The sequence below is a fragment of the Nelumbo lutea genome, chromosome 4 (genome assembly GCF_056320005.1).
Source record: "Nelumbo lutea isolate HS-2025 chromosome 4, American lotus-T2T, whole genome shotgun sequence".
In the NCBI taxonomy this organism is placed as follows: Eukaryota; Viridiplantae; Streptophyta; class Magnoliopsida; order Proteales; family Nelumbonaceae; genus Nelumbo; species Nelumbo lutea.
This window is the reverse complement of record NC_142687.1, coordinates 51,421,367-51,441,226: the sequence shown is the minus strand read 5'-3', so window position 1 is coordinate 51,441,226 and position 19,860 is coordinate 51,421,367. Positions and strand designations below refer to the sequence as shown.

Sequence of the window (19,860 nt, the reverse complement as noted above, 5' to 3'; positions counted from 1 at the left end):
TACCCGTGCACAAGCTCCCACGTGAGTGGAGTTATTCATTTCCAGATCTGCCGCAGCCCCGGATAGATGCAATACTATCGCGGGGCCCACAATGCACGACGAACACCCAAAGCCCGGTTTTGCACCGTTCCCATTCAATAATGACGATCGAACCGCAAATGCTCCGAGTATCCGGCGCGTTGTTTCCACTTGTCTCGCCGAAACGACATATGGAATTTGCAAATAGTATATCAAAAATAAAATATTAATAAAATTGGGGTGCAACACGAGGACTTCCTAGGAGTTCACCAATCCTAGTACAACTCTCGCCCAAGCACGCTTAACTTCGGAGTTCTGATGGGATCTGGTGTATTAGTGCTGGTATGATCGCACCCGATTGCTTCTTGCTCGCTTAAATCTTTATGCACTCACTATCTTGCTCCCCTCCATTAATTCATTCAGACTTGAAAAAACGGTGTATGCAACTTTCCTCCCTTGGTACCCGTGCACAAGCTCCGACGTGAGCGGAGTTATTCATTTCCAGATCTGCCGCAGCCCAGGATAGATGCAACAGTATCGCGGGGCCCATAATGCACGACGAACACCCAAAGCCCGGTTTTGCACCGTTCCCATTCAATAATGACGATCGAACCGCAAATGGTCCGAGTATCCGGCGCATTGTTTCCAGTTGTTTCGCCGAAACGACATATGGAATTTGCAAATAGTATATCAAAAATAAAATATTAATAAAATTGGGGTGCAACACGAGGACTTCCTAGGAGGTCACCAATCTTAGTACTACTCTCGCCAAGAACGCTTAACTTCGGAGTTCAAATGGGATCCGATGCATTAGTGCTTGTATGATCGCACCCATTTTCTTTTTGCTCGCTTAAATCTTTATGCACTAACTATTTTGCTCCCCTCCATTAATTCTTTCAGACTTGAAAAAACGGTGTATGCAACTTTCCTCACTTGGTACCCGTGCACAAGCTCCCACGTGAGCGGAGTTATTCATTTCCAGATCTGCCGCAGCCCCGGATAGATGCAATAATATCGCGGGGCCCACAATCCATGACGAACGCCCAAATCCCAGTTTTGCACCGTTCCCATTCAGTAATGATGATCGAACCGTAAATGCTCCGAGTATCCGGCGCGTTGTTTCCAGTTGTTTTGCCGAAACGACATATGGAATTTGAAAATAGTATATCAAAAATAAAATATTAATAAAATTGGGGTGCAACACGAGGACTTCCTAGGAGTTCACCAATCCTAGTACTACTCTCGCCCAAGCACGCTTAACTTCGGAGTTCTGATGGGATCCGGTGTTTTAGTGCTGGTATGATCGCACCTGTTTGCTTTTTGCTCGCTTAAATCTTTATGCACTCACTATCTTGCTCCCCTCCATTAATTCTTTTAGACTTGAAAAAATGGTGTATGCAACTTTCCTCCCTTGGTAACCGTGCACAAGCTCCCACGTGAGCGGAGTTATTCCTTTCCAGATCTGCCGCAGCCCCGGATAGATGCAATAATATCGTGGGGCCCACAATGCACGACGAATGCGAAAAGCCCGATTTTGCACCGTTCCCATTCAGTAATGACGATCGAGCCGCAAATGGTCCGAGTATCCGGCGTGTTGTTTCCAGTTGTCTCGCCGAAACGACATATGGAATTTGCAAATAGTATATCAAAAATAAAATATTAATAAAATTGGGGTGCAACACGAGGACTTCCTAGGAGGTCACCAATCTTAGTAATACTCTCGCCAAGAACGCTTAACTTCGGAGTTCAAATGGGATCCGATGCTTTAGTGCTTGTATGATCGCACCCATTTTCTTTTTGCTCGCTTAAATCTTTATGCACTCACTATTTTGCTGCCCTCCATTAATTCTTTCAGGCTTGAAAAAACGGTGTATGCAACTTTCCTCCCTTGGTACCCGTGCACAAGCTCCCACGTGAGCGGAGTTATTCATTTCCAGATCTGCCGCAGCCCCGGATAGATGCAATAATATCGCGGGGCCCACAATCCACGACGAACGCCCAAATCCCAGTTTTGCACCGTTCCCATTTAGTAATGACGATCGAGCCGTAAATGCTCCGAGTATCTGGCGCGTTGTTTCCAGTTGTCTCGCCGAAACGACATATGGAATTTGAAAATAGTATATCAAAAATAAAATATTAATAAAATTGGGGTGCAACACGAGGACTTCCTAGGAGTTCACCAATCCTAGTACTACTCTCGCCCAAGCACGCTTAACTTCGGAGTTCTGATGGGATCCGGTGTATTTGTGCTGGTATGATCGCACCTGTTTGCTTCTTGCTCGCTTAAATCTTTATGCACTCACTATCTTGCTCCCCTCCATTAATTCTTTCAGGCTTGAAAAAACGGTGTATGCAACTTTCCTCCCTTGGTACCCGTGCACAAGCTTCCACGTGAGTGGAGTTATTCATTTCCAGATCTGCCGCAGCCCCGGATAGATGCAATACTATCGCGGGGCCCACAATGCACGACGAACACCCAAAGCCCGGTTTTGCACCGTTCCCATTCAGTAATGACGATCGAGCCGCAAATGCTCCGAGTATCCGGCGCGTTGTTTCTACTTGTCTCGCCGAAACGACATATGGAATTTGCAAATAGTATATCAAAAATAAAATAGTAATAAAATTGGGGTGCAACACGAGGACTTCCTAGGAGGTCACCAATCCTAGTACTACTCTCGCCCAAGCACGCTTAACTTCGGAGTTCTGATGGGATCTGGTGTATTAGTGCTGGAATGATCGCACCCGATTGCTTCTTGCTCGCTTAAATCTTTATGCACTCACTATCTTGCTCCCCTCCATTAATTCATTCAGACTTGAAAAAATGGTGTATGCAACTTTCCTCCCTTGGTACCCGTGCACAAGCTCCCACGTGAGCGGAGTTATTCATTTCCAGATCTGCCGCAGCCCCGGATAGATGCAATAGTATCGCGGGGCCCACAATGCACGACGAACACCCAAAGCCCGGTTTTGCACCGTTCCCATTCAATAATGACGATCGAACCACAAATGGTCCGAGTATCCGGCGCGTTGTTTCCAGTTGTTTCGCCGAAACGACATATGGAATTTGCAAATAGTATATCAAAAACAAAATATTAATAAAATTGGGGTGCAACACGAGGACTTCCTAGGAGGTCACCAATCTTAGTACTACTCTCGCCAGGAACGCTTAACTTCGGTATTCAAATGGGATCCAATGCATTAGTGCTTGTATGATCGCACCCATTTTCTTTTTGCTCGCTTAAATCTTTATGCACTCACTATTTTGCTCCCCTCCATTAATTGTTTCAGACTTGAAGAAATGGTGTATGCAACTTTCCTCCCTTGGTACCCGTGCACAAGCTCCCACGTGAGCGGAGTTATTCATTTCCAGATCTGCCGCAGCCCCGGATAGATGCAATACTATCGCGGGGCCCACAATGCACGACGAACACCCAAAGCCCGATTTTGCACCGTTCCCATTCAATAATGACGATCGTGTCGCAAATGGTCCGAGTATCCGGCGTGTTGTTTCTAGTTGTCTCGCCGAAACGACATATGGAATTTGCAAATAGTATATCAAAAATAAAATATTAATAAAATTGGGGTGCAACACGAGGACTTCCTTGGAGGTCACCAATCTTAGTACTACTCTCGCCAAGAACGCTTAACTTCGGAGTTCAAATGGGATCCGATGCATTAGTGCTTGTATGATCGCACCCATTTTCTTTTTGCTCGCTTAAATCTTTGTGCACTCACTATTTTGCTCCCCTCCATTAATTCTTTCAGGCTTGAAAAAACGGTGTATGCAACTTTCCTCCCTTGGTACCCGTGCACAAGCTCCCACGTGAGCGGAGTTATTCATTTCCAGATCTGCCGCAGCCCCGGATAGATGCAATAATATCACGGGGCCCACAATGCATGACGAACGCCCAAATCCCGGTTTTGCACCGTTCCCATTCAGTAATGACGATCGTGCCGTAAATGCTCCGAGTATCTGGCGCGTTGTTTCCAGTTGTCTCGCCGAAACGACATATGGAATTTGAAAATAGTATATCAAAAATAAAATATTAATAAAATTGGGGTGCAACACGAGGACTTCCTAGGAGTTCACCAATCCTAGTACTACTCTCGCCCAAGCACGCTTAACTTCGGAGTTCTGATGGGATCCGGTGTATTTGTGCTGGTATGATCGCACCTGTTTGCTTCTTGCTCGCTTAAATCTTTATGCACTCACTATCTTGCTCCCCTCCATTAATTCTTTCAGACTTGAAAAAATGGTGTATGCAACTTTCCTCCCATTGTAACCGTGCACAAGCTCCCACGTGAGCGGAGTTCTTCCTTTCCAGATCTGCCGCAGCCCCGGATAGATGCAATAATATCACGGGGCCCACAATGCACGACGAATGCTAAAAGCCCGGTTTTGCCCCGTTCCCATTTAGTAATGACGATCGTGCCGCAAATGGTCCGAGTATCCGGCGTGTTGTTTCTAGTTGTCTCGCCGAAATGACATATGGAATTTGCAAATAGTATATCAAAAATAAAATATTAATAAAATTGGGGTGCAACACGAGGACTTCCCAGGAGGTCACCCATCCTAGTACTACTCTTGCCCAAGCAAGCTTAAATTCGGAGTTCTGATGGGATCCGGTGCCTTAGTGCTGGTATGATCGCACCCGTTTGCTTTTTGCTCGCTTAAATCCTTATGCACTCACTATCTTGTTCCCCTCGATTAATTATTTCAGACTTGAAAAAATGGTGTATGCAACTTTCCTCCCTTGGTAACCGTGCACAAGCTTCCACGTGAGCGGAGTTATTCCTTTGTAGATCTGCCGCAGCCCCGGATAGATGCAATAATATCGCGGGGCCCCCAATGCACGACGAATGCCAAAAGCCCGGTTTTGCACCGTTCCCATTCAGTAATGACGATCGTGCCGCAAATGGTCTGAGTATCCGGCGCGTTGTTTCTGGTTGTATCGCCGAAATGACATATGGAATTTGCAAATAGTATATCAAAAATAAAATATTAATAAAATTGGGGTGCAACACGAGGACTTCCTAGGAGGTCACCAATCTTAGTACTTCTCTCGCCAAAAACGCTTAACTTCGAAGTTCAAATGGGTTCCGATGGATTAGTGCTGGTATGATCGCAGTCATTTTCTTTCTGCATGCTTAAATCTTTATGCATTCACTATTTTGCTCCACTCCATTAATTCTTTCAGACATGAAAAAATGGTGTATGCAACTTTCCTCCCTTGGTACCCGTGCACAAGCTCCCACGTGAGTGGAGTTATTCATTTCCAGATCTGCCGCAGCCCCGGATAGATGCAATACTATCGCGGGGCCCACAATGCACGACGAACACCCAAAGCCCGGTTTTGCACCGTTCCCATTCAATAATGACGATCGAACCGCAAATGCTCCGAGTATCCGGCGCGTTGTTTCCACTTGTCTCGCCGAAACGACATATGGAATTTGCAAATAGTATATCAAAAATAAAATATTAATAAAATTGGGGTGCAACACGAGGACTTCCTAGGAGTTCACCAATCCTAGTACTACTCTCGCCCAAGCACGCTTAACTTCGGAGTTCTGATGGGATCTGGTGTATTAGTGCTGGTATGATCGCACCCGATTGCTTCTTGCTCGCTTAAATCTTTATGCACTCACTATCTTGCTCCCCTCCATTAATTCATTCAGACTTGAAAAAACGGTGTATGCAACTTTCCTCCCTTGGTACCCGTGCACAAGCTCCGACGTGAGCGGAGTTATTCATTTCCAGATCTGCCGCATCCCCGGATAGATGCAACAGTATCGCGGGGCCCACAATGCACGACGAACACCCAAAGCCCGATTTTGCACCGTTCCCATTCAATAATGACGATCGAACCGCAAATGGTCCGAATATCCGGCGCGTTGTTTCCAGTAGTTTCGCCGAAACGACATATGGAATTTGCAAATAGTATATCAAAAATAAAATATTAATAAAATTGGGGTGCAACACGAGGACTTCCTAGGAGGTCACCAATCTTAGTACTACTCTCGCCAAGAACGCTTAACTTCGGAGTTCAAATGGGATCCGATGCATTAGTGCTTGTATGATCGCACCCATTTTCTTTTTGCTCGCTTAAATCTTTATGCACTCACTATTTTGCTCCCCTCCATTAATTCTTTCAGACTTGAAAAAACGGTGTATGCAACTTTCCTCCCTTGGTACCCGTGCACAAGCTCCCACGTGAGCGGAGTTATTCATTTCCAGATCTGCCGCAGCCCCGGATAGATGCAATAATATCGCGGGGCCCACAATCCATGACGAACGCCCAAATCCCAGTTTTGCACCGTTCCCATTCAGTAATGATGATCGAACCGTAAATGCTCCGAGTATCCGACGCGTTGTTTCCAGTTGTCTCGCCGAAACGACATATGGAATTTGAAAATAGTATATCAAAAATGAAATATTAATAAAATTGGGGTGCAACACGAGGACTTCCTAGGAGTTCACCAATCCTAGTACTACTCTCGCCCAAGCACGCTTAACTTCGGAGTTCTGATGGGATCCGGTGTATTAGTGCTGGTATGATCGCACCTGTTTGCTTCTTGCTCGCTTAAATCTTTATGCACTCACTATCTTGCTCCCCTCCATTAATTCTTTCAGACTTGAAAAAATGGTGTATGCACCTTTCCTCCCATTGTAACCGTGCACAAGCTCCCACGTGAGCGGAGTTCTTCCTTTCCAGATCTGCCGCAGCCCCGGATAGATGCAATAATATCACGGGGCCCACAATGCACGACGAATGCTAAAAGCCCGGTTTTGCCCCGTTCCCATTTAGTAATGACGATCGTGCCGCAAATGGTCCGAGTATCCGGCGCGTTGTTTCCAGTTGTCTCGCCGAAATGACATATGGAATTTGCAAATAGTATATCAAAAATAAAATATTAATAAAATTGGGGTGCAACACGAGGACTTCCCAGGAGGTCACCCATCCTAGTACTACTCGTGCCCAAGCAAGCTTAAATTCGGAGTTCTGATGGGATCCGGTGCATTAGTGCTGGTATGATCGCACCCGTTTGCTTTTTGCTCGCTTAAATCCTTATGCACTCACTATCTTGTTCCCCTCGATTAATTATTTCAGACTTGAAAAAATGGTGTATGCAACTTTCCTCCCTTGGTAACCGTGCACAAGCTTCCACGTGAGCGGAGTTATTCCTTTGTAGATCTGCTGCAGCCCCGGATAGATGCAATAATATCGCGGGGCCCCCAATGCACGACGAATGCCAAAAGCCCGGTTTTGCACCGTTCCCATTCAGTAATGACGATCGTGCCGCAAATGGTCTGAGTATCCGGCGCGTTGTTTCTGGTTGTATCGCCGAAACGACATATGGAATTTGCAAATAGTATATCAAAATAAAATATTAATAAAATTGGGGTGCAACACGAGGACTTCCTAGGAGGTCACCAATCTTAGTACTTCTCTCGCCAAGAACGCTTAACTTCGAAGTTCAAATGGGTTCCGATGCATTAGTGCTGGTATGATCGCAGTCATTTTCTTTCTGCATGCTTAAATCTTTATGCATTCACTATTTTGCTCCCCTCCATTAATTCTTTCAGACATGAAAAAATGGTGTATGCAACTTTCCTCCCTTGGTACCCGTGCACAAGCTCCCACGTGAGTGGAGTTATTCATTTCCAGATCTGCCGCAGCCCCGGATAGATGCAATACTATCGCGGGGCCCACAATGCACGACGAACACCCAAAGCCCGGTTTTGCACCGTTCCCATTCAATAATGACGATCGAACCGCAAATGCTCCGAGTATCCGGCGCGTTGTTTCTACTTGTCTCGCCGAAACGACATATGGAATTTGCAAATAGTATATCAAAAATAAAATATTAATAAAATTGGGGTGCAACACGAGGACTTCCTAGGAGTTCACCAATCCTAGTACTACTCTCGCCCAAGCACGCTTAACTTCGGAGTTCTGATGGGATCTGGTGTATTAGTGCTGGTATGATCGCACCCGATTGCTTCTTGCTCGCTTAAATCTTTATGCACTCACTATCTTGCTCCCCTCCATTAATTCATTCAGACTTGAAAAAACGGTGTATGCAACTTTCCTCCCTTGGTACCCGTGCACAAGCTCCGACGTGAGCGGAGTTATTCATTTCCAGATCTGCCGCATCCCCGGATAGATGCAACAGTATCGCGGGGCCCACAATGCACGACGAACACCCAAAGCCCGATTTTGCACCGTTCCCATTCAATAATGACGATCGAACCGCAAATGGTCCGAGTATCCGGCGCGTTGTTTCCAGTTGTTTCGCCGAAACGACATATGGAATTTGCAAATAGTATATCAAAAATAAAATATTAATAAAATTGGGGTGCAACACGAGGACTTCCTAGGAGGTCACCAATCTTAGTACTACTCTCGCCAAGAACGCTTAACTTCGGAGTTCAAATGGGATCCGATGCATTAGTGCTTGTATGATCGCACCCATTTTCTTTTTGCTCGCTTAAATCTTTATGCACTCACTATTTTGCTCCCCTCCATTAATTCTTTCAGACTTGAAAAAACGGTGTATGCAACTTTCCTCCCTTGGTACCCGTGCACAAGCTCCCACGTGAGCGGAGTTATTCATTTCCAGATCTGCCGCAGCCCCGGATAGATGCAATAATATCGCGGGGCCCACAATCCATGACGAACGCCCAAATCCCAGTTTTGCACCGTTCCCATTCAGTAATGATGATCGAACCGTGAATGCTCCGAGTATCCGACGCGTTGTTTCCAGTTGTCTCGCCGAAACGACATATGGAATTTGAAAATAGTATATCAAAAATGAAATATTAATAAAATTGGGGTGCAACACGAGGACTTCCTAGGAGTTCACCAATCCTAGTACTACTCTCGCCCAAGCACGCTTAACTTCGGAGTTCTGATGGGATCCGGTGTATTAGTGCTGGTATGATCGCACCTGTTTGCTTCTTGCTCGCTTAAATCTTTATGCACTCACTATCTTGCTCCCCTCCATTAATTCTTTCAGATTTGAAAAAATGGTGTATGCAACTTTCCTCCCATTGTAACCGTGCACAAGCTCCCACGTGAGCGGAGTTCTTCCTTTCCAGATCTGCCGCAGCCCCGGATAGATGCAATAATATCACGGGGCCCACAATGCACGACGAATGCTAAAAGCCCGGTTTTGCACCGTTCCCATTTAGTAATGACGATCGTGCCGCAAATGGTCCGAGTATCCGGCGCGTTGTTTCCAGTTGTCTCGCCGAAATGACATATGGAATTTGCAAATAGTATATCAAAAATAAAATATTAATAAAATTGGGGTGCAACACGAGGACTTCCCAGGAGGTCACCCATCCTAGTACTACTCTTGCCCAAGCAAGCTTAAATTCGGAGTTCTGATGGGATCCGGTGCATTAGTGCTGGTATGATCGCACCCGTTTGCTTTTTGCTCGCTTAAATCCTTATGCACTCACTATCTTGTTCCCCTCGATTAATTATTTCAGACTTGAAAAAATGGTGTATGCAACTTTCCTCCCTTGGTAACCGTGCACAAGCTTCCACGTGAGCGGAGTTATTCCTTTGTAGATCTGCCGCAGCCCCGGATAGATGCAATAATATCGCGGGGCCCCCAATGCACGACGAATGCCAAAAGCCCGGTTTTGCACCGTTCCCATTCAGTAATGACGATCGTGCCGCAAATGGTCTGAGTATCCGGCGCGTTGTTTCTGGTTGTATCGCCGAAATGACATATGGAATTTGCAAATAGTATATCAAAAATAAAATATTAATAAAATTGGGGTGCAACACGAGGACTTCCTAGGAGGTCACCAATCTTAGTACTTCTCTCGCCAAGAACGCTTAACTTCGAAGTTCAAATGGGTTTCGATTCATTAGTGCTGGTATGATCGCAGTCATTTTCTTTCTGCATGCTTAAATCTTTATGCATTCACTATTTTGCTCCCCTCCATTAATTCTTTCAGACATGAAAAAATGGTGTATGCAACTTTCCTCCCTTGGTACCCGTGCACAAGCTCCCACGTGAGTGGAGTTATTCATTTCCAGATCTGCCGCAGCCCCGGATAGATGCAATACTATCACGGGGCCCACAATGCACGACGAACACCCAAAGCCCGGTTTTGCACCGTTCCCATTCAATAATGACGATCGAACCGCAAATGCTCCGAGTATCCGGCGCGTTGTTTCCACTTGTCTCGCCGAAACGACATATGGAATTTGCAAATAGTATATCAAAAATAAAATATTAATAAAATTGGGGTGCAACACGAGGACTTCCTAGGAGTTCACCAATCCTAGTACTACTCTCGCCCAAGCACGCTTAACTTCGGAGTTCTGATGGGATCTGGTGTATTAGTGCTGGTATGATCGCACCCGATTGCTTCTTGCTCGCTTAAATCTTTATGCACTCACTATCTTGCTCCCCTCCATTAATTCATTCAGACTTGAAAAAACGGTGTATGCAACTTTCCTCCCTTGGTACCCGTGCACAAGCTCCGACGTGAGCGGAGTTATTCATTTCCAGATCTGCCGCATCCCCGGATAGATGCAACAGTATCGCGCGGCCCACAATGCACGACGAACACCCAAAGCCCGATTTTGCACCGTTCCCATTCAATAATGACGATCGAACCGCAAATGGTCTGAGTATCCGGCGCGTTGTTTCCAGTTGTTTCGCCGAAACGACATATGGAATTTGCAAATAGTATATCAAAAATAAAATATTAATAAAATTGGGGTGCAACACGAGGACTTCCTAGGAGGTCACCAATCTTAGTACTACTCTCGCCAAGAACGCTTAACTTCGGAGTTCAAATGGGATCCGATGCATTAGTGCTTGTATGATCGCACCCATTTTCTTTTTGCTCGCTTAAATCTTTATGCACTCACTATTTTGCTCCCCTCCATTAATTCTTTCAGACTTGAAAAAACGGTGTATGCAACTTTCCTCCCTTGGTACCCGTGCACAAGCTCCCACGTGAGTGGAGTTATTCATTTCCAGATCTGCCGCAGCCCCGGATAGATGCAATAATATCGCGGGGCCCACAATCCATGACGAACGCCCAAATCCCAGTTTTGCACCGTTCCCATTCAGTAATGATGATCGAACCGTAAATGCTCCGAGTATCCGACGCGTTGTTTCCAGTTGTCTCGCCGAAACGACATATGGAATTTGAAAATAGTATATCAAAAATGAAATATTAATAAAATTGGGGTGCAACACGAGGACTTCCTAGGAGTTCACCAATCCTAGTACTACTCTCGCCCAAGCACGCTTAACTTCGGAGTTCTGATGGGATCCGGTGTATTAGTGCTGGTATGATCGCACCTGTTTGCTTCTTGCTCGCTTAAATCTTTATGCACTCACTATCTTGCTCCCCTCCATTAATTCTTTCAGACTTGAAAAAATGGTGTATGCAACTTTCCTCCCATTGTAACCGTGCACAAGCTCCCACGTGAGCGGAGTTCTTCCTTTCCAGATCTGCCGCAGCCCCGGATAGATGCAATAATATCACGGGGCCCACAATGCACGACGAATGCTAAAGGCCCGGTTTTGCACCGTTCCCATTTAGTAATGACGATCGTGCCGCAAATGGTCCGAGTATCCGGCGCGTTGTTTCCAGTTGTCTCGCCGAAATGACATATGGAATTTGCAAATAGTATATCAAAAATAAAATATTAATAAAATTGGGGTGCAACACGAGGACTTCCCAGGAGGTCACCCATCCTAGTACTACTCTTGCCCAAGCAAGCTTAAATTCGGAGTTCTGATGGGATCCGGTGCATTAGTGCTAGTATGATCGCACCCGTTTGCTTTTTGCTCGCTTAAATCCTTATGCACTCACTATCTTGTTCCCCTCGATTAATTATTTCAGACTTGAAAAAATGGTGTATGCAACTTTCCTCCCTTGGTAACCGTGCACAAGCTTCCACGTGAGCGGAGTTATTCTTTTGTAGATCTGCCGCAGCCCCGGATAGATGCAATAATATCGCGGGGCCCACAATGCACGACGAATGCCAAAAGCCCGGTTTTGCACCGTTCCCATTCAGTAATGACGATCGTGCCGCAAATGGTCTGAGTATCCGGCGCGTTGTTTCTGGTTGTATCGCCGAAACGACATATGGAATTTGCAAATAGTATATCAAAAATAAAATATTAATAAAATTGGGGTGCAACACGAGGACTTTCTAGGAGGTCACCAATCTTAGTACTTCTCTCGCCAAGAACGCTTAACTTCGAAGTTCAAATGGGTTCCGATGCATTAGTGCTGGTATGATCGCAGTCATTTTCTTTCTGCATGCTTAAATCTTTGTGCATTCACTATTTTGCTCCCCTCCATTAATTCTTTCAGACATGAAAAAATGGTGTATGCAACTTTCCTCCCTTGGTACCCGTGCACAAGCTCCCACGTGAGTGGAGTTATTCATTTCCAGATCTGCCGCAGCCCCGGATAGATGCAATACTATCGCGGGGCCCACAATGCACGACGAACACCCAAAGCCCGGTTTTGCACCGTTCCCATTCAATAATGATGATCGAACCGCAAATGCTCCGAGTATCCGGCGCGTTGTTTCCACTTGTCTCGCCGAAACGACATATGGAATTTGCAAATAGTATATCAAAAATAAAATATTAATAAAATTGGGGTGCAACACGAGGACTTCCTAGGAGTTCACCAATCCTAGTACTACTCTCGCCCAAGCACGCTTAACTTCGGAGTTCTGATGGGATCTGGTGTATTAGTGCTGGTATGATCGCACCCGATTGCTTCTTGCTCGCTTAAATCTTTATGCACTCACTATCTTGCTCCCCTCCATTAATTCTTTCAGACTTGAAAAAACGGTGTATGCAACTTTCCTCCCTTGGTACCCGTGCACAAGCTCCGACGTGAGCGGAGTTATTCATTTCCAGATCTGCCGCAGCCCCGGATAGATGCAACAGTATCGCGGGGCCCACAATGCACGACGAACGCCCAAAGCCCGATTTTGCACCGTTCCCATTCAATAATGACGATCGAACCGCAAATGGTCCGAGTATCCGGCGCGTTGTTTCCAGTTGTTTCGCCGAAACGACATATGGAATTTGCAAATAGTATATCAAAAATAAAATATTAATAAAATTGGGGTGCAACACGAGGACTTCCTAGGAGGTCACCAATCTTAGTACTACTCTCGCCAAGAACGCTTAACTTCGGAGTTCAAATGGGATCCGATGCATTTGTGCTTGTATGATCGCACCCATTTTCTTTTTGCTCGCTTAAATCTTTATGCACTCACTATTTTGCTCCCCTCCATTAATTCTTTCAGACTTGAAAAAACGGTGTATGCAACTTTCCTCCCTTGGTACCCGTGCACAAGCTCCCACGTGAGCGGAGTTATTCATTTCCAGATCTGCCGCAGCCCCGGATAGATGCTATAATATCGCGGGGCCCACAATCCATGACGAACGCCCAAATCCCAGTTTTGCACCGTTCCCATTCAGTAATGATGATCGAGCCGTAAATGCTCCGAGTATCCGACGCGTTGTTTCTAGTTGTCTCGCCGAAACGACATATGGAATTTGAAAATAGTATATCAAAAATGAAATATTAATAAAATTGGGGTGCAACACGAGGACTTCCTAGGAGTTCACCAATCCTAGTACTACTCTCGCCCAAGCACGCTTAACTTCGGAGTTCTGATGGGATCCGGTGTATTAGTGCTGGTATGATCGCACCTGTTTGCTTTTTGCTCGCTTAAATCTTTATGCACTCACTATCTTGCTCCCCTCCATTAATTCTTTTAGACTTGAAAAAATGGTGTATGCAACTTTCCTCCCTTGGTAACCGTGCACAAGCTCCCACGTGAGCGGAGTTATTCCTTTCCAGATCTGCCGCAGCCCCGGATAGATGCAATAATATCGCGGGGCCCACAATGCACGACGAATGCGAAAAGCCAGATTTTGCACCGTTCCCATTCAGTAATGACGATCGTGCCGCAAATGGTCCGAGTATCCGGCGTGTTGTTTCTAGTTCTCTCGCCGAAACGACATATGGAATTTGCAAATAGTATATAAAAAATAAAATATTAATAAAATTGGGGTGCAACACGAGGACTTCCTTGGAGGTCACCAATCTTAGTACTACTCTCGCCAAGAACGCTTAGCTTCGGAGTTCAAATGGGATCCGATGCTTTAGTGCTGGTATGATCGCACCCATTTTCTTCTTGCTCGCTTAAATCTTTGTGCACTCACTATCTTGCTGCCCTCCATTAATTCTTTCAGACTTGAAAAAATGGTGTATGCAACTTTCCTCCCATTGTAACCGTGCACAAGCTCCCACATGAGCGGAGTTCTTCCTTTCCAGATCTGCCGCAGCCCCGGATAGATGCAATAATATCGCGGAGCCCACAATGCACGACGAATGCTAAAAGCCCGGTTTTGCACCGTTCCCATTTAGTAATGACGATCGTGCCGCAAATGGTCCGAGTATCCGGCGCGTTGTTTCCAGTTGTCTCACCGAAACGACATATGGAATTGGCAAATAGTATATCAAAAATAAAATATTAATAAAATTGGGGTGCAACACGAGGACTTCCCAGGAGGTCACCCAACCTAGTACTACTCTTGCCCAAGCATGCTTAAATTCGGAGTTCTGATGGGATCCGGTGCATTAGTGCTGGTATGATCGCACCCGTTTGCTTTTTGCTCGCTTAAATCCTTATGCACTCACTATCTTGTTCCCCTCGATTAATTATTTCAGACTTGAAAAAACGGTGTATGCAACTTTCCTCCCTTGGTAACCGTGCACAAACTTCCACGTGAGTGGAGTTATTCCTTTGTAGATCTGCCGCAGCCCCGGATAGATGCATTAATATCGCAGGGCCCACAATGCACGACGAATGCCAAAAGCCCGGTTTTGCACCGTGTCCATTCAGTAATGACGATCGTGCCGCAAATGGTCCGAGTATCCGGCGCGTTGTTTCTAGTTGTATCGCCGAAACGACATATGGAATTTGCAAATAGTATATCAAAAATAAAATATTAATAAAATTGGGGTGCAACACGAGGACTTCCTAGGAGGTCACCAATCTTAGTACTTCTCTCGCCAAGAACGCTTAACTTCGAAGTTCAACTGGGAACCGATGCATTAGTGCTGGTACGATAGCACCCATTTTCTTCCTGCATGCTTAAATCTTTATGCACTCACTATTTTGCTCCCCTCCATTAATTCTTTCAGACTTGAAAAAACGGTGTATGCAACTTTCCTCCCTTGGTACCCGTGCACAAGCTCCCACGTGAGCGGAGTTATTCATTTCCAGATCTGCCGCAGCCCCGGATAGATGCAATACTATCGCGGGGCCCACAATGCACGACGAACACACAAAGCCCGGTTTTGCACCGTTCCCATTCAATAATGACGATCGAACCGCAAATGCTCCGAGTATCCGGCGCGTTGTTTCCAGTTGTCTCGCCGAAACGACATATGGAATTTGAAAATAGTATATCAAAAATAAAATATTAATAAAATTGGGGTGCAACACGAGGACTTCCTAGGAGTTCACCAATCCTAGTACTACTCTCGCCCAAGCACGCTTAACTTCGGAGTTCTGATGGGATCCGGTGTATTAGTGCTGGTATGATCGCACCTGTTTGCTTTTTGCTCGCTTAAATCTTTATGCACTCACTATCTTGCTCCCCTCCATTAATTCTTTTAGACTTGAAAAAATGGTGTATGCAACTTTCCTCCCTTGGTAATCGTGCACAAGCTCCCACGTGAGCGGAGTTATTCCTTTCGAGATCTGCCGCAGCTCCGGATAGATGCAATAATATCGTGGGGCCCACAATGCACGACGAATGCGAAAAGCCCGATTTTGCACCGTTCCCATTCAGTAATGACGATCGTGCCGCAAATGGTCCGAGTATCCGGCGTGTTGTTTCTAGTTGTCTCGCCGAAATGACATATGGAATTTGCAAATAGTATATAAAAAATAAAATATTAATAAAATTGGGGTGCAACACGAGGACTTCCTTGGAGGTCACCCATCTTAGTACTACTCTCGCCAAGAACGCTTAGCTTCGGAGTTCAAATGGGATCCGATGCTTTAGTGCTGGTATGATCGCACCCATTTTCTTCTTGCTCGCTTAAATCTTTGTGCACTCACTATCTTGCTGCCCTCCATTAATTCTTTCAGACTTGAAAAAACGGTGTATGCAACTTTCCTCCCATTGTAACCGTGCACAAGCTCCCACGTGAGCGGAGTTCTTCCTTTCCAGATCTGCCGCAGCCCCGGATAGATGCAATAATATCGCGGAGCCCACAATGCACGACGAATGCTAAAAGCCCGGTTTTGCACCGTTCCCATTTAGTAATGACGATCGTGCCGCAAATGGTCCGAGTATCCGGCGCGTTGTTTCTAGTTGTCTCACTGAAACGACATATGGAATTTGCAAATACTATATCAAAAATAAAATATTAATAAAATTGGGGTGCAACACGAGGACTTCCCAGGAGGTCACCCATCCTAGTACTACTCTTGCCCAAGCATGCTTAAATTCGGAGTTCTGATGGGATCCGGTGCATTAGTGCTGGTATGATCGCACCCGTTTGCTTTTTGCTCGCTTAAATCCTTATGCACTCACTATCTTGTTCCCCTCGATTAATTATTTCAGACTTGAAAAAACGGTGTATGCAACTTTCCTCCCTTGGTACCCGTGCACAAGCTTCCACGTGAGTGGAGTTATTCCTTTGTAGATCTGCCGCAGCCCCGGATAGAAGCAATAATATCGCGGGGCCCACAATGCACGACGAATGCCAAAAGCCCGGTTTTGCACCGTGCCCATTCAGTAATGACGATCGTGCCGCAAATGGTCCGAGTATCCGACGCGTTGTATCTAGTTGTATCGCCGAAACGACATATGGAATTTGCAAATAGTATATCAAAAATAAAATATTAATAAAATTTGGGTGCAACACGAGGACTTCCTAGGAGGTCACCAATCTTAGTACTTCTCTCGCCAAGAACGCTTAACTTCGAAGTTCAAATGGGATCCGATGCATTAGTGCTGGTATGATCGCTCCCATTTTCTTCCTGCATGCTTAAATCTTTATGCACTCACTACTTTGCTCCCCTCCATTAATTCTTTCAGACTTGAAAAAACGGTGTATGCAACTTTCCTCGCTTGGTACCCGTGCACAAGCTCCCACGTGAGCGGAGTTATTCATTTCCAGATCTGCCGCAGCCCCGGATAGATGCAATACTATCGCGGGGCCCACAATGCACGACGAACACCCAAAGCCCGGTTTTGCACCGTTCCCATTCAATATTGACGATCGAACCGCAAATGCTCCGAGTATCCGGCGCGTTGTTTCCACTTGTCTCGCCGAAACGACATATGGAATTTGGAAATAGTATATCAAAAATAAAATATTAATAAAATTGGGGTGCAACACGAGGACTTCCTAGGAGTTCACCAATCCTAGTACTACTTTCGCCCAAGCACGCTTAACTTCGGAGTTCTGATGGGATCTGGTGTATTAGTGCAGGTATGATCGCACCCGATTGCTTCTTGCTCGCTTAAATCTTTATGCACTCACTATCTTGCTCCCCTCCATTAATTCTTTCAGCCTTGAAAAAACGGTGTATGCAACTTTCCTCCCTTGGTACCCGTGCACAAGCTCCCACGTGAGCGGAGTTATTCATTTCCAGATCTGCCGCAGCCCCGGATAGATGCAATAATATCGTGGGGCCCACAATCCGTGACGAACGCCCAAATCCCAGTTTTGCACCGTTCCCATTCAGTAATGATGATCGAACCGTAAATGCTCCGAGTATCCGGCGCGTTGTTTCCAGTTGTCTCGCCGAAACGACATATGGAATTTTTAACTTCGGAGTTCTGATGGGATCCGGTGTATTAGTGCTGGTATGATCGCACCTGTTTGCTTTTTGCTCGCTTAAATCTTTATGCACTCACTATCTTGCTCCCCTCCATTAATTCTTTTAGACTTGAAAAAATGGTGTATGCAACATTCCTCCCTTGGTAACCGTGCACAAGCTCCCACGTGAGCGGAGTTATTCCTTTCCAGATCTGCCGCAGCCCCGGATCGATGCAATAATATCGTGGGGCCCACAATGCACGACGAATGCCAAAAGCCAGATTTTGCACCGTTCCCATTCAGTAATGACGATCGTGCCGCAAATGGTCCGAGTATCCGGCGTGTTGTTTCTAGTTGTCTCGCCGAAACGACATATGGAATTTGCAAATAGTATATCAAAAATAAAATATTAATAAAATTGGGGTGCAACACGTGGACTTCCTTGGAGGTCACCAATCTTAGTACTACTCTTGCCAAGAACGCTTAGCTTCGGAGTTCAAATGGGATCGGATGCTTTAGTGCTGGTATGATCGCACCCATTTTCTTCTTGCTCGCTTAAATCTTTGTGCACTCACTATCTTGATGCCCTCCATTAATTCTTTCAGACTTGAAAAAACGGTGTATGCAACTTTCCTCCCATTGTAACCGTGCACAAGCTCCCACGTGAGCGGAGTTCTTCCTTTCCAGATCTGCCGCAGCCCCGGATAGATGCAATAATATCGCGGAGCCCACAATGCACGACGAATGCTAAAAGCCCGGTTTTGCACCGTTCCCATTTAGTAATGACGATCGTGCCGCAAATGGTCTGAGTATCCGGCGCGTTGTTTCCAGTTGTCTCACCGAAACGACATATGGAATTAGCAAATAGTATATCAAAAATAAAATATTAATGAAATTGGGGTGCAACACGAGGACTTCCCTGGAGGTCACCCATCCTAGTACTACTCTTGCCCAAGCATGCTTAAATTCGGAGTTCTGATGGGATCCGGTGCATTAGTGCTGGTATGATCGCACCCGTTTGCTTTTTGCTCGCTTAAATCCTTATGCACTCACTATCTTGTTCCCCTCGATCAATTATTTCAGACTTGAAAAAATGGTGTATGCAACTTTCCTCCCTTGGTAACCGTGCACAAGCTTCCACGTGAGTGGAGTTATTCCTTTGTAGATCTGCCGCAGCCCCGGATAGATGCAATAATATCGCAGGGCCCACAATGCACGACGAATGCCAAAAGCCCTGTTTTGCACCGTGTCCATTCAGTAATGACGATCGTGCCGCAAATGGTCCGAGTATCCGGCGCGTTGTTTCTAGTTGTATCGTCGAAACGACATATGGAATTTGCAAATAGTATATCAAAAATAAAATATTAATAAAATTGGGGTGCAACACGAGGACTTCCTAGGAGGTCACCAATCTTAGTACTTCTCTCGCCAAGAACGCTTAACTTCGAAGTTCAAATGGGAACCGATGCATTAGTGCTGGTATGATCGCACCCATTTTCTTCCTGCATGCTTAAATCTTTATGCACTCACTACTTTGCTCCCCTCCATTAATTCTTTCAGACTTGAAAAAATGGTGTATGCAACTTTCCTCCCTTGAAAAAACCGAAAGCCCGGTTTTGCACCGTTCCCATTCAATAATGACGATCGAACCGCAAATGCTCCGAGTATCCGGCGCATTGTTTCCACTTGTCTCGCCGAAACGACATATGGAATTTGCAAATAGTATATCAAAAATAAAATATTAATAAAATTGGGGTGCAACACGAGGACTTCCTAGGAGTTCACCAATCCTAGTACTACTCTCGCCCAAGCACGCTTAACTTCGGAGTTCTGATGGGATCTGGTGTATTAGTGCAGGTATGATCGCACCCGATTGCTTATTGTTCGCTTAAATCTTTATGCACTCACTATCTTGCTCCCCTCCATTAATTCATTCAGACTTGAAAAAACGGTGTATGCAACTTTCCTCCCTTGGTACC

General features: G+C 45.6%; 6 non-coding genes and 29 pseudogenes across 6 annotated transcripts; all 35 read right to left on the bottom strand.

The window, feature by feature from the left end:
* Positions 1-255: 255 nt before the first annotated feature.
* LOC148857033 (5S ribosomal RNA) lies at positions 256-374 on the bottom strand (annotated as a pseudogene).
* Positions 375-733: 359 nt separating this feature from the next.
* LOC148857032 (5S ribosomal RNA) lies at positions 734-851 on the bottom strand (annotated as a pseudogene).
* A 359-nt stretch (positions 852-1,210) lies between these two features.
* LOC148857031 (5S ribosomal RNA) lies at positions 1,211-1,329 on the bottom strand (annotated as a pseudogene).
* Positions 1,330-1,688: 359 nt separating this feature from the next.
* On the bottom strand, positions 1,689-1,806 carry LOC148857030 (5S ribosomal RNA; annotated as a pseudogene).
* A 359-nt stretch (positions 1,807-2,165) lies between these two features.
* Positions 2,166-2,284, bottom strand: LOC148857029 (5S ribosomal RNA; annotated as a pseudogene).
* A 359-nt stretch (positions 2,285-2,643) lies between these two features.
* LOC148857028 (5S ribosomal RNA) lies at positions 2,644-2,762 on the bottom strand (annotated as a pseudogene).
* Positions 2,763-3,598: 836 nt separating this feature from the next.
* On the bottom strand, positions 3,599-3,716 carry LOC148857027 (5S ribosomal RNA; annotated as a pseudogene).
* Positions 3,717-4,075: 359 nt separating this feature from the next.
* LOC148857026 (5S ribosomal RNA) lies at positions 4,076-4,194 on the bottom strand (annotated as a pseudogene).
* A 359-nt stretch (positions 4,195-4,553) lies between these two features.
* Positions 4,554-4,672, bottom strand: LOC148857025 (5S ribosomal RNA). Its single transcript, XR_016098182.1, has one exon. It is a non-coding gene; the product is annotated as a 5S ribosomal RNA (ribosomal RNA).
* Positions 4,673-5,508: 836 nt separating this feature from the next.
* Positions 5,509-5,627, bottom strand: LOC148857024 (5S ribosomal RNA; annotated as a pseudogene).
* A 359-nt stretch (positions 5,628-5,986) lies between these two features.
* Positions 5,987-6,104, bottom strand: LOC148857023 (5S ribosomal RNA; annotated as a pseudogene).
* Positions 6,105-6,463: 359 nt separating this feature from the next.
* LOC148857022 (5S ribosomal RNA) lies at positions 6,464-6,582 on the bottom strand (annotated as a pseudogene).
* Positions 6,583-6,941: 359 nt separating this feature from the next.
* On the bottom strand, positions 6,942-7,060 carry LOC148857021 (5S ribosomal RNA). The gene has a single exon (XR_016098096.1). It is a non-coding gene; the product is annotated as a 5S ribosomal RNA (ribosomal RNA).
* An 835-nt stretch (positions 7,061-7,895) lies between these two features.
* Positions 7,896-8,014, bottom strand: LOC148857020 (5S ribosomal RNA; annotated as a pseudogene).
* A 359-nt stretch (positions 8,015-8,373) lies between these two features.
* On the bottom strand, positions 8,374-8,491 carry LOC148857019 (5S ribosomal RNA; annotated as a pseudogene).
* Positions 8,492-8,850: 359 nt separating this feature from the next.
* LOC148857018 (5S ribosomal RNA) lies at positions 8,851-8,969 on the bottom strand (annotated as a pseudogene).
* A 359-nt stretch (positions 8,970-9,328) lies between these two features.
* Positions 9,329-9,447, bottom strand: LOC148857017 (5S ribosomal RNA). The gene has a single exon (XR_016097949.1). It is a non-coding gene; the product is annotated as a 5S ribosomal RNA (ribosomal RNA).
* Positions 9,448-10,283: 836 nt separating this feature from the next.
* On the bottom strand, positions 10,284-10,402 carry LOC148857016 (5S ribosomal RNA; annotated as a pseudogene).
* A 359-nt stretch (positions 10,403-10,761) lies between these two features.
* Positions 10,762-10,879, bottom strand: LOC148857015 (5S ribosomal RNA; annotated as a pseudogene).
* A 359-nt stretch (positions 10,880-11,238) lies between these two features.
* LOC148857014 (5S ribosomal RNA) lies at positions 11,239-11,357 on the bottom strand (annotated as a pseudogene).
* A 359-nt stretch (positions 11,358-11,716) lies between these two features.
* Positions 11,717-11,835, bottom strand: LOC148857013 (5S ribosomal RNA; annotated as a pseudogene).
* An 836-nt stretch (positions 11,836-12,671) lies between these two features.
* LOC148857012 (5S ribosomal RNA) lies at positions 12,672-12,790 on the bottom strand (annotated as a pseudogene).
* A 359-nt stretch (positions 12,791-13,149) lies between these two features.
* Positions 13,150-13,267, bottom strand: LOC148857011 (5S ribosomal RNA; annotated as a pseudogene).
* Positions 13,268-13,626: 359 nt separating this feature from the next.
* LOC148857010 (5S ribosomal RNA) lies at positions 13,627-13,745 on the bottom strand (annotated as a pseudogene).
* A 359-nt stretch (positions 13,746-14,104) lies between these two features.
* On the bottom strand, positions 14,105-14,222 carry LOC148857009 (5S ribosomal RNA; annotated as a pseudogene).
* Positions 14,223-14,581: 359 nt separating this feature from the next.
* LOC148857008 (5S ribosomal RNA) lies at positions 14,582-14,700 on the bottom strand. Its single transcript, XR_016098043.1, has one exon. It is a non-coding gene; the product is annotated as a 5S ribosomal RNA (ribosomal RNA).
* Positions 14,701-15,536: 836 nt separating this feature from the next.
* Positions 15,537-15,655, bottom strand: LOC148857007 (5S ribosomal RNA; annotated as a pseudogene).
* A 359-nt stretch (positions 15,656-16,014) lies between these two features.
* Positions 16,015-16,132, bottom strand: LOC148857006 (5S ribosomal RNA; annotated as a pseudogene).
* Positions 16,133-16,491: 359 nt separating this feature from the next.
* On the bottom strand, positions 16,492-16,610 carry LOC148857005 (5S ribosomal RNA). Its single transcript, XR_016097904.1, has one exon. It is a non-coding gene; the product is annotated as a 5S ribosomal RNA (ribosomal RNA).
* A 359-nt stretch (positions 16,611-16,969) lies between these two features.
* On the bottom strand, positions 16,970-17,087 carry LOC148857004 (5S ribosomal RNA; annotated as a pseudogene).
* A 359-nt stretch (positions 17,088-17,446) lies between these two features.
* LOC148857003 (5S ribosomal RNA) lies at positions 17,447-17,565 on the bottom strand (annotated as a pseudogene).
* Positions 17,566-18,301: 736 nt separating this feature from the next.
* Positions 18,302-18,419, bottom strand: LOC148857002 (5S ribosomal RNA; annotated as a pseudogene).
* A 359-nt stretch (positions 18,420-18,778) lies between these two features.
* Positions 18,779-18,897, bottom strand: LOC148857001 (5S ribosomal RNA). The gene has a single exon (XR_016098246.1). It is a non-coding gene; the product is annotated as a 5S ribosomal RNA (ribosomal RNA).
* Positions 18,898-19,256: 359 nt separating this feature from the next.
* On the bottom strand, positions 19,257-19,374 carry LOC148857000 (5S ribosomal RNA; annotated as a pseudogene).
* Positions 19,375-19,633: 259 nt separating this feature from the next.
* On the bottom strand, positions 19,634-19,752 carry LOC148856999 (5S ribosomal RNA; annotated as a pseudogene).
* Positions 19,753-19,860: the final 108 nt, after the last annotated feature.